The sequence below is a fragment of the Lolium perenne genome, chromosome 5, assembly GCF_019359855.2.
Source record: "Lolium perenne isolate Kyuss_39 chromosome 5, Kyuss_2.0, whole genome shotgun sequence".
NCBI classification, from domain to species: domain Eukaryota; kingdom Viridiplantae; phylum Streptophyta; class Magnoliopsida; order Poales; family Poaceae; genus Lolium; species Lolium perenne.
The window spans coordinates 84,541,659-84,552,815 of record NC_067248.2 but is presented as its reverse complement, the minus strand read 5'-3'; positions in this window follow the sequence as shown (position 1 = coordinate 84,552,815).

The following is an 11,157-nucleotide window of genomic DNA, read 5'->3' as shown; positions in this document are numbered from 1 at the left end:
ATCCCTCACGAGGCTCCCTCGACCAAGGTTGCAGCACCCACACTCTCAGCTACCTCGACATCGGCACAATGGGCTATCACCTCGCATGAGCACCTCGGCTTCTTCTACAGTCCAAGCATCCGCGACGCGACATCGTCCACGACGCTCATGCTATGACTGCGGGGGAGTGTAAGCCCGTTGGTTCCTACCTTCGGCTTCTCTCCAGTCTGACCGTCCGCGACGTTACTGTTGTTCACGTCACTACCGTTACGACTGCGGGGGAGTGTTAAAGATATATTTGGTATATGTGTATTTGGTAGTATATGATTTTTAATCATCTCCTGCCTTATCTCTAGGATAGCCTTCTTGGCTCCCAAGACTTGTACTCCTATATATACTCGCCCGAGAGGCTCAATACAACATAAAAATCCAGAGCAGCAGCGGCGATGGCGATGACAGCCAGGCCACCTGCGGAGACCGCGACGGTAGTCGGGGCTCACCTCCGATCGTGTGTTCACGTGCCCGGCCGGGGGCACTGTCAAAGGGGCCGAAAAGCTGCGGGAATTTCTTCGCGCCGCGGTGCACGCAAGGAATCCATCCATCGAGGAAGGGAGCAGAACGAATGGGAAGGAAGGGTTCATATTCCAGCTGGGCCTAGGGTGCGTGCCCATACACGCGGAGGACGGACAACGGAGACAGCCGGGAGGCGGAGGCGGCTGACAAAGGATTAACTTGTCAATGCCTACAGATTGTAGACTAGGGTTTTGCTAGAAGTAGAGGGCAAGTAGATCTCGAAGGTTTAGGCGAAAAGTACTCGACGGTTATGAAAACTAGGGTTATGTTGACAGTAGATTCGATTCTTTCTTTGTCCCTCGACTCCCCCTTATATAGGAGGTGGAGCCGAGGGTTTTCGTTTTGTACAAGTTACAGAGTCCGGGACGGTTTCTAACTCATCCCGCCAGATTACAAATAACACTTCCTATTACAACTCTAGCTTTCCTTAATATATCTTGGGCTCCCGAATCTTCTTATTCTTCGGATAGTGGGCCTTCAGTAAACTCTGGGTACTATCTTCGGCAGGCCCATTTGGGATGCCTATGTCAATAGCCCCCGAGATTTTGCTTGAATCGTAGAGTCAAGGGAAATCTCGACTGTTTATATTTATTCGAGAACTTTTATTTATACTTCTTCACATAAAATTCTACTTAACTGCTCATCTGACGGATCAGGTACTAGTTAACTGCTCTAGTGGCAATCCGCAAAAACCTACTTCAAGATCACGTCCCTGGACATGATCTCGGGATACTGGTGCAAACTTCGACAGGTGCCGCTTAAGGTCTTACCATTCTGTCGAGTCCCAGTCAAATTTATCGGGTACCTAACGCGTCCGTTAGGATTTTTCTTCGTATCTGTTGATACGGATAAAAGTAGCAGAGCGCAGTCTTTGGCGATGCCACGCCCAGCAGAACGGATCTGGGGTCTTACCTTCGCAAATTTGCGGCATTCAGAAATTGATCGCAACTTTGGCGTTCTGAGAATATATTGTCGAGTGCTTTTCGCCTTTGGAATAGCACATTTTATCGAGTCATATTTGATGACTTATTTTGTCTTCCCAATGGGAGTATTTGTAGAGTTATCTGTGTAACTCGAAATATACTCACTTCTGTTTCTTTATTTTGATAAAATTCATCGGGCACGCGAACAGCGTTCCCGATGGGAGTAGCCCCCGAGGCTACATCCAAGGACTTGTGCTTGGATGTAGGCTCCACAGATTAGTATCCATTGCCACTATATTTATAATCTTTCTCGATAGTTTTATATTTATCGGGTGCGCGACCAGCGCTCCCGATGGGAGTAGCCCCCGAGGCTATGAAAAAATGCTTGCATTTGGTCATAGGCTCTCGCCATTTCTATCTTGTCATACTCGAAATTTTCTATTTTTCCAAAGTAGCCCCCGAGCGTTTGGGCAAAAACTTGTATTTGATCAAAGGCTCTCGACATAATCTTTGTGTTGTCGATAAACTTCTGAAACCTCATAGTCGAATTTTTCTTTTATCTTGATGACGTCATTACTGATGATAGCCACGATTTTTATTTTGGAAACTGACCATTACCGCTTGTTTCGCTGCCTTGTGGGTCCCAATTCCTTATCTGACGGATACGTCGTGCAAGTGGGGGACACATGTTCTCCCCTTTTTCTGGTACGTTCTGTAACCTCGTCGATGTAGAAATACTTTTTTACCCTCGTCTCCACGTGGCTATCATCTCCTTCACACTTTTTCCATCCAACGGTGCAATGCTTCGCGTGATTCCTATATAAACCTTTCTTCAACCTCGGTTCACTCCTTCGCTTGCGCCGCACATTTGTTCCTCTTTGCAAAAACTTCCCCTGCGCCCAATTCTCTTCGATCTGCCGCACGCACGAGCATTGCTTTTCCAGTGCCATTGATGCCACCGCGCACGCGACTCACACGCCACAGTACTCCAGAGTCCGAGATGGCCGCTGAAGATCTTGAATGGGAGAGATCTAAAATCTCCAACCAAGACCTCAACATGATGAAGAAGCTTGGCCTGATGAAGAAAGAAGACGCCATCCGCTTTCCCAGCGAAGAAAGCTACCCCAACCCTCCAATGGAGTACCGGGTTAGTTTCGTTGATCACCTCATCCGCGGCCTTTCTGCCCCAATTCACGATTTCCTCCACGGCCTTCTTTTTGTTTATGGGATTCAACTGCACCAGTTGACCCCCAATTCCATCCTCCATATTTCCATTTTTATCACGCTGTGCGAATGTTTCCTTGGAGTCCCTCCTAACTGGGCTCTTTGGAAACGCATTTTCCTTCTCCGCCGCAATGCCTCCCGCAATGCCACTTATAACATAGGCGGCGTTGTTATCTGTGTCCGAATTGACGTTGATTACTTCGACGTCAAATTTCCTGATTCTGTCCAAGGGTGGCGCAAAAAGTGGCTCTACATTCACGAAGAAAGTGCCAACTCTGTGGAACACAACATAATCCCCTTCGACGGAAATGCCAAAATTCAGCGCCGCCGCTTCTGGGATGCTGAAGCTTCCGAAGAAGAGAAAAAGGCGACAGAAGCACTTATGTCTCGTATTCATCAGCTTCAAAATACTCGAGGCAAAGAGCTATCTGGTGTTCAAATCACTGCCTACTTTCTTAGAATTAGAGTGCAGCCTCTTCAGGCTCGCAAAAATCCCCTTTGGACATATGCTGGTGGAAACGACGCCAATAGGCTCTCCAGTGATCTTTCTGCAAAGGACTTGGAGAAGCTAATTCGAAGAATTTCCCGTTTAAACAAGAAAGATCCTGTTCCTTCCTCCTGTCGCGTGGAACCATACAGCTCCACCAATCCTCTCCCCGAGGTATTTTGTCTTCTCGAATTTTTATCTTGTTCCGAATGTTCCCTGCATCTCATTGTATTGATATCTCGCTAATTTTTCTTTTGTCGCTATTTTTTGCAGAACCATCCTACTATGGCTTCTCTTCCTCCCCTTCCTGAGGATGGAGAAGTCGAAGAACAAGCTATCGTTGCCGAAGACAATCAAGGTTCTTCTCTTCATGAAAGTGAAGTCGCAGGTTCTCACAAATCTGCGGCTTCCCATGAAAAAGAAGTTGAATCTGAAGCCAGCGAGTCGACGCAATCCCTTCCTCCTGCTGTTTCCCCAAAGAACAAAAGGAAAAGGGATGACGCCGAAGCTTCCGGCACCTCCAAACCCGAAGAAGCTGTTCCTTCTCATCCGAAGTCAGCTTATGATCCATACCTCGAGACTCTCATCAGTTCGTAAGTACCATCTCCCTGTTTTTTTGCACTTTGAGGATTTTTTGTCTATCTTGCCTTTTATGTTGTCGACATTTACTCGTAGTGATGATGAAGTAGTACCAAATGTTGATGTGGCTGCTCGAACGAGTACGTCACATACATTAATCGCCTCGGAGACGCCAGTCGAAGGAGAAGAAACGTCGCCTCCTCGACAAAATGTCGGCACTGCGACTCCTCCGTCAAGCCCCCTTGTCCCTTCACCAAAAAGGGCAAGGGTTGAAACAATTCCGGAGCCTACTCTTCAATCGAGTAGCTCTTCTAACCCTCTCTTGGATGATGTAAGTTTGTCGATATCTATGTTTCCTCTATTTTGCTTTTTTACGCCTTCACTTTTTTTTATGCCGATGCTTCTCTTGCTTTGTTCTTTTTTGACAGCCTATGATCAAAGATCTTATCCGCATCGGATCTCAATTCATTGGGTACCGAGAATATGCCGGCAAGACTGAAGGTAACAATCTTTATACTTGCCGTTCTTTCTGACTTTTTGCTCCTGTTATTTGTCGCAATTTTTGATCTTTCCTCTTTTTTTTATCTCAACAGAGAAACTCGCAGAGGCCAATAATCGTGCCGACGCACTTATTCAAAAGCTGGAACAAAGTGAGGCGGCCCGCCAGAAAGCCGAACTTGTTGCTAGCGAAGCCAAAACCGAGGCTGATGAAGCCAAAGCAAAAGTCGCTGGTGTCGAGGAACTGCAGAAAAGACTTGAGGATGCTGAATCTGCTTTAAACGAGCATAAAACTGCACAAGCTGCTCGTGAGGAGGTGATCCTCAAGCGTCTGAAATCACAGATTCGACGTACTGAAAGTAATATCATCGATCCATTCTATTTTGTAATAGGCTTCCTGTTTCTTATTTTTTGATTGATGTTTTGTTTCCTGCGGCAGCCCAAACGAACCAAGGTTTTGATCTGGAGAATCCCGTCAATGACCCTCTCCTTGACACACTTTCTTATCTGGAGCTTCATGGGTCCGAAATTCGTGAAGGCGTGGCAAATGCTAGTGCAGGCTTGTCGACGCTGTTCCCCTACTTCTTCCCGAAGAAAGAGGAGCCCCCGACTTTCCTTACCCTTGCCAAGAGCTTCAAATCATCAGAAGACCTTGGACTGAAGATGCGCCAGGAAAACATGAAGGTTGTTGTCGAAAGCACTGTTGCCCTGGTTGCTGACAGCCAACAGACTGTTGATTGGATGAAAGTTGGCGACACCGATCAAATAGAGCAGTCAAGGTGGAGGTCGCTGATTAAGGCAGCCAAACCCAACACGAAGAAAATCTTGGCATATCTCGGGATCAAGCCATCTTCGACTCCCAGCTCATCAAGGCCGGAGGTCTAGTTTCATATTCTTTTGCTTTGTTTTTAGTTTCCCTCCTCCTTTTGGTATTGTCGCTACAGTGCTCCTGGAGATGATTAGGTCTTCTAGAGGTCCTTTTTTTGTAATAGACATGTATATATTATAAGAATGAATGGAAATCGAACTTTGTCTCAATGATTGATGTCGACGTTTTTCTATTTTTCAGTTGATTTTTGACAACTATACGTCAATTCCTGGTCCTCCCGAAGTTTTTCCTTCGTCTCTTTCGAAGAAGTCTTCTGTCCCTGTTAACCTTGATGATTCTTCGAGTATGGATCTGACAGAGGAATTGAAAGAACTTCGAGTACAACTCCAGTCCGTGAAGAAGCAGTCGCTTATGCTTATGGAGCAATCTCGAGAATCTTCTCAAAGGGAGAAAATTGCGCTCCAACAAGCTCAAGATGCCATGACTGAAAAGGATGCCGCTGTTGCTGAAGCTGCTGCAGCTACGTCTCGAGAAAATTCTATGCTCCAGCTACTAATAGATGCTAGTTTGGATATGGCGGGTAAGTTTCATTGTCTTTGCCTTGCTTCTCCTTTTCCTTTGCTGCTGGCCTCTTTACTACCCCCTGACTTGTTTTATGAAACAATAGGTGCTTTTTTGGATACTGCAACTGAAGATGAACGTGTCGAGGCTCGTTCCAATGTTCTTCTTCGGCTTGCACGTGAACATGGGTCAACTTTTTGGGGCACACCTGAACGGACTCACCAGATCGTGAGATTTCGAGATCGCGCACTTCAGGTTCGCGAGTATCTTGACTTCTGTACAAGGACTTTGTCACTGGTTTATGGTACCATGTTTCCTCGCAATAAGATGCCAGACACCCTTCCTGCGTTGATGGACAAATTTCGAGATGCTCCTCGCATCCACGGCTTTGTACGAGCCCAACTAGCTGCTGGCGCAAGGTTTGCGATGATCATGATAAAAATCTGCTACCCGAAGTTAGACGTAGGGCAAATTGTCCCAAAGTGCTTGGAGAAGATGTCGAAGAAGAAAAGAAACTTCGGCAAATATGATGACATTGTTACTCCTGTTGCTGAAGATATGATGGATGAACTTCTCCGGATGGATTCCGAATTCTTCGTGAAGGGTAGCTACGCTGAGCATAGTACTCGCGCTGTAAATAATGAGCGCTTGACCATAGACAATATATTGGGAAATCCTTGAAGACGAACTTATTCCAAAATTTGTATCCTGTGTATACGAGCTATATTGTAAAGTCATTATATTTTATTTTTGTCGCCAAGCCCCCGGGCGTTTTGATTGCAATATTTTTTGTTTATTATAATGCGAGGTTGTCCCAAGGCAAGATAATATACACTGTGTACTATTTTTTGCGGGTGCAAGCCCCCGAGCTTTTTGTTGATCACTATTTTGTCGATATCTCTTTTTACTTTGGCGAGGTATTTTTCTACCAAGGCAGGATGCTTCTTTTGCGTTCATCGACAGTGTGTGTATATATATATTGTATCTTTTAGGGGGAATCCCCTGATCCTGTCGAGAAAAAGATATATAATTCCACTATCTTTATTATATTGCAGCACCGCGAGCCCGCCTCATTAAAAACCTTCTCCGGCCCCACTCGGTGCCCCGAAAAAGGAAAAGAGTGCGTCTGAAAACTCGCGGGCGTTTCACTACATTGTATGTTTACAGAGGAGACTATATTTCAGCATCTAAGCGTAAAAACGCCTGAGCTGTGCCACGTTCCAGGGATTTGGCTCAACAATCCCTGTCTTCTTGTCTTTGATTCTGTATGCTCCTCCTTCGATTACCTCTGTGACGATGTAGGCTCCAAGCCATGGTGACTCGAGTTTTTCGTGACTTTTTTGGTTGAGTCACAGAACTAAGTCACCAACTTGAAAAGACCTTGGGCGCAATCGTCGACTGTGGTAATTCTTCAGGTCCTGTTGATATTTGGCGACTCGTGACAGGACTTCATCTCGAGCTTCGTCAAGTGCATCGACATCGTCCTCCAAGGCTTTTCTCGAGGTTTCTTCATCATATTCTGTGACTCTTGGAGAATCGTGCTCTATTTCTATCGGCAGGACTGCTTCGGCGCCATGGACCAGAAAAAACAGCGTTTCCTGTGTCGCCGTATTTGGTGTTGTTCGGATACTCCATAATACACTTGGCAGCTCCTCCGGCCAAGTATGCCGAGCTTTTTCCAGTGGTCATAGCAGGCGTTTCTTGATGCCATTGCAGATAATGCCATTGGCTTTCTCGACTTGTCCATTGGTTTGTGGATGTGTGATGTCTACGGGTGCTTCTATTCTTGTAGACAGTGTTGGGCCTCCAAGAGCAGAGGTTTGTAGAACAGCAGCAAGTTTCCCTTAAGTGGATCACCCAAGGTTTATCGAACTCAGGGAGGAAGAGGTCAAAGATATCCCTCTCATGCAACCCTGCAACCACAAAGCAAGAAGTCTCTTGTGTCCCCAACACACCTAATAGGTGCACTAGTTCGGCGAAGAGATAGTGAAATACAAGTGGTATGAATGAATATGAGCAGTAGTACGGCGCCAGAAAAGTGCTTGGCGCGTAGTTGATGAGGGAGGAAAAGTGCTTAGTTGCCGGGCAGTTGATGGTAGTAATATTGCGGGAAGTAAACATGTAGTAGTAACGCGACAGAGTAACGCAAAGAAACAAAGAATAAGCAAAGTGATAACAGTATTTAGGAACAAGGCCTAGGGATTAGACTTTCACTAGTGGACACTCTCAACATTGATCACATAACAGAATAGATAAATGCATACTCTACACTTTTGTTGGATGATGAACACATTGCGTAGGATTACACGAACCCTCAATGTCGGAGTTAACAAGCTCCACAATAATGCTCATATTTTAGTAACCTTTAGTGTAAGATAGATCAAAAGACTAAACCAAGTACTAGCATAGCATGCACACTGTCACCTTCATGCATATGTAGGAGGAATAGATCACATCAATATTATCATAGCAATAGTTAACTTCGCAATCTACAAGAGATCATGATCATAGCATAAACCAAGTACTAACACGGTGCACACACTGTCACCTTTACACACGTGCAGGAGGAATAGAACTACTTTAATAACTTTGCTAGAGTAGCACATAGATAGTAGTGATACAAAACTCATATGAATCTCAATCATGTAAAGCAGCTCATGAGATCATTGTATTGAGGTACATAGGAGAGAGATTAACCACATAGCTACCGGTACAGCCCCGAGCCTCGATGGAGAACTACTCCCTCCTCATGGGAGCAGCAGCGGTGATGAAGATGGCGGTGGAGATGGCAGCGGTGTCGATGGAGAAGCCTTCCGGGGGCACTTCCCCGCTCCGGCAGGGTGCCGGAACAGAGACTCCTGTCCCCCAGATCTTGGCTTCGCGATGACGGCGGCTCTGGAAGGTTTCTGTGGGTTTCGTCGTCCGTAAGGGTTTTCGATGCAGGGGCTTTAAATAGGCGAAGAGGCGGCGCAGGAGGGTCGAAGGGGCGCCCACACCATAGGGTGGCGCGGGCCCAGCCCTGGCCGCGCCACCCTATCATCTGGGGCCCACAGGGCCCCCCTCTGGCGGCTCTCGGGTGTTCTGGATGCTTCCGGGCAAAATAGGAACCTGGGCGTTGATTTCGTCCAATTCCGAGAATATTTCGTTACTAGGATTTCTGAAACCAAAAACAGCAGAAAACAGGAACTGGCACTTCGGCATCTTGTTAATAGGTTAGTTCCAGAAAATGCATAAATATGACATAAAGTGTGCATAAAACATGTAGATATCATCAATAAAGTAGCATGGAACATAAGAAATTATCGATACGTTGGAGACGTATCAGCATCCCCAAGCTTAGTTCTGCTCGTCCCGAGCAGGTAAAACGATAACAAAGATAATTTCTGAAGTGACATGCTATCATAAACTTGATCATATTGTAAACATATGTAATGAATGCAGCGATCAAAACAATGGTAATGACATGAGTAAACAAGTGAATCATAAAGCAAAGACTTTTCATGAATAGTACTTTCAAGACAAGCATCAATAAGTCTTGCATAAGAGTTAACTCATAAAGCAATAAATCAAAGTAAAGGTATTGAAGCAACACAAAGGAAGATTAAGTTTTAGCGGTTGCTTTCAACTTATAACATGTATATCTCATGGATATTGTCAACATAGAGTAATATAATAAGTGCAATATGCAAGTATGTAGGAATCAATGCACAGTTCACACAAGTGTTTGCTTCTTAAGGTGGAGGGAGATAGGTAAACTGACTCAACAATAAAAGTAAAAGAAAGGTCCTTCAAAGAGGAAAGCATCGATTGATGTATTTGTGCTAGAGCTTTTATTTTGAAAACATGAAACAATTTTGTCAACGGTAGTAATAAAGCATATGAGTTATGTAAATTATATCTTACAAGTTGCAAGCCTCATGCATAGTGTACTAATAGTGCCCGCACCTTGTCCTACTTAGCTTGGACTACCGGATATTTGCATGCCATGTTTCAACCAAGTGTCACAAAGGGGTACCTCCATGCCGCCTGTACAAAGGTCTAAGGAGAATGCTCGCATTTTGGATTTCTCGCTTTTGATTATTCTCAACTTAGACATCCATACCGGGACAACATGGACAACAGATAATGGACTCCTCTTAAATGCATAAGCATGTAGCAACAATTATTATTCTCATATGAGATTGAGGATATATGTCCAAAACTGAAACTTCAACCATGATTCATGGCTTTAGTTAGCGGCCTAATGTTCTTCTCTAACAATTTTGCATGCTCCAACCACTAAGGTGATAGATCCTTCAGACAAGACGGACATGCATAGCAACTCACATGATATTCAACAATAGTTGATGGCGTTCCCCAGAAGCATGGTTATCGCACAACAAGCAACTTAATAAAAGATAAAGTGCATAAGTACATATTCAATACTACGATAGTTTTTTAGGCTATTTTGTCCCATGAGCTATATATTGCAAAGGTGAATGATGGAATTTTAAAGGTAGCACTCAAGCAATTTACTTTGGAATGGCGGAGAAATACCATGTAGTAGGTAGGTATGGTGGACACAAATGGCATAGTAGTTGGCTCAAGGATTTTGGATGCATGAGAAGTATTCCCTCTCGATACAAGGTTTAGGCTAGCAAGGTTATTTGAAGCAAACTCAAGGATGAACAGGTGCAGCAAAACTCACATAAAAGACATATTGTAAACATTATAAGACTCTACACCGTCTTCCTTGTTGTTCAAAACTCAATACTAGATATTATCTAGACCTTAGAGAGACCAAATATGCAAATCAAATTTTAGCAAGCTCTATGTATTTCTTCATTAATGGGTGCAAAGCATATGATGCAAGAGCTTAAACATGAGCACAACAATTGCCAAGTATCACATTATCCAAGACATTTTACCAATTACTACATGTAGCATTTTCCAATTCCAACCATATAACAATTTAACGAAGAGGAAACTTCGCCATGAATATTATGAGCTAAGAACACATGTGTTCATACGAACCAGCGGAGCGTGTCTCTCTCCCACACAAGGATGAACTTATTCAGAGAACTAAGATAACAAAACAAAAATAAAAGCACACAGACGCTCCAAGTAAAGTACATAAAATGTGACCGAATAAAAATATAGTTTCAAGAGAGGAATCTGATGATGTTGTCGATGAAGAAGGGGATGCCTTGGGCATCCCCAAGCTTAGACGCTTGAGTCTTCTTAAAATATGCAGGGGTGAACCACGGGGGCATCCCCAAGCTTAGAGCTTTCACTCCTCTTGATCATAGTATATCATACTCCTCTCTTGACCCTTGAAAACTTCCTTCACACCAAACTTCAAGCAAACTCATTAGAGGGTTAGTGCACAATTAATAATTCACATGTTCAGAGGTGACACAAACATTCTTTACACTTCTGGACATTGCATAAAGCTACTGGACATTAATGGATCAAAGAAATAAATCCAACATAGCAAAAGAGGCAATGCGAAATAAAAGGCAGAA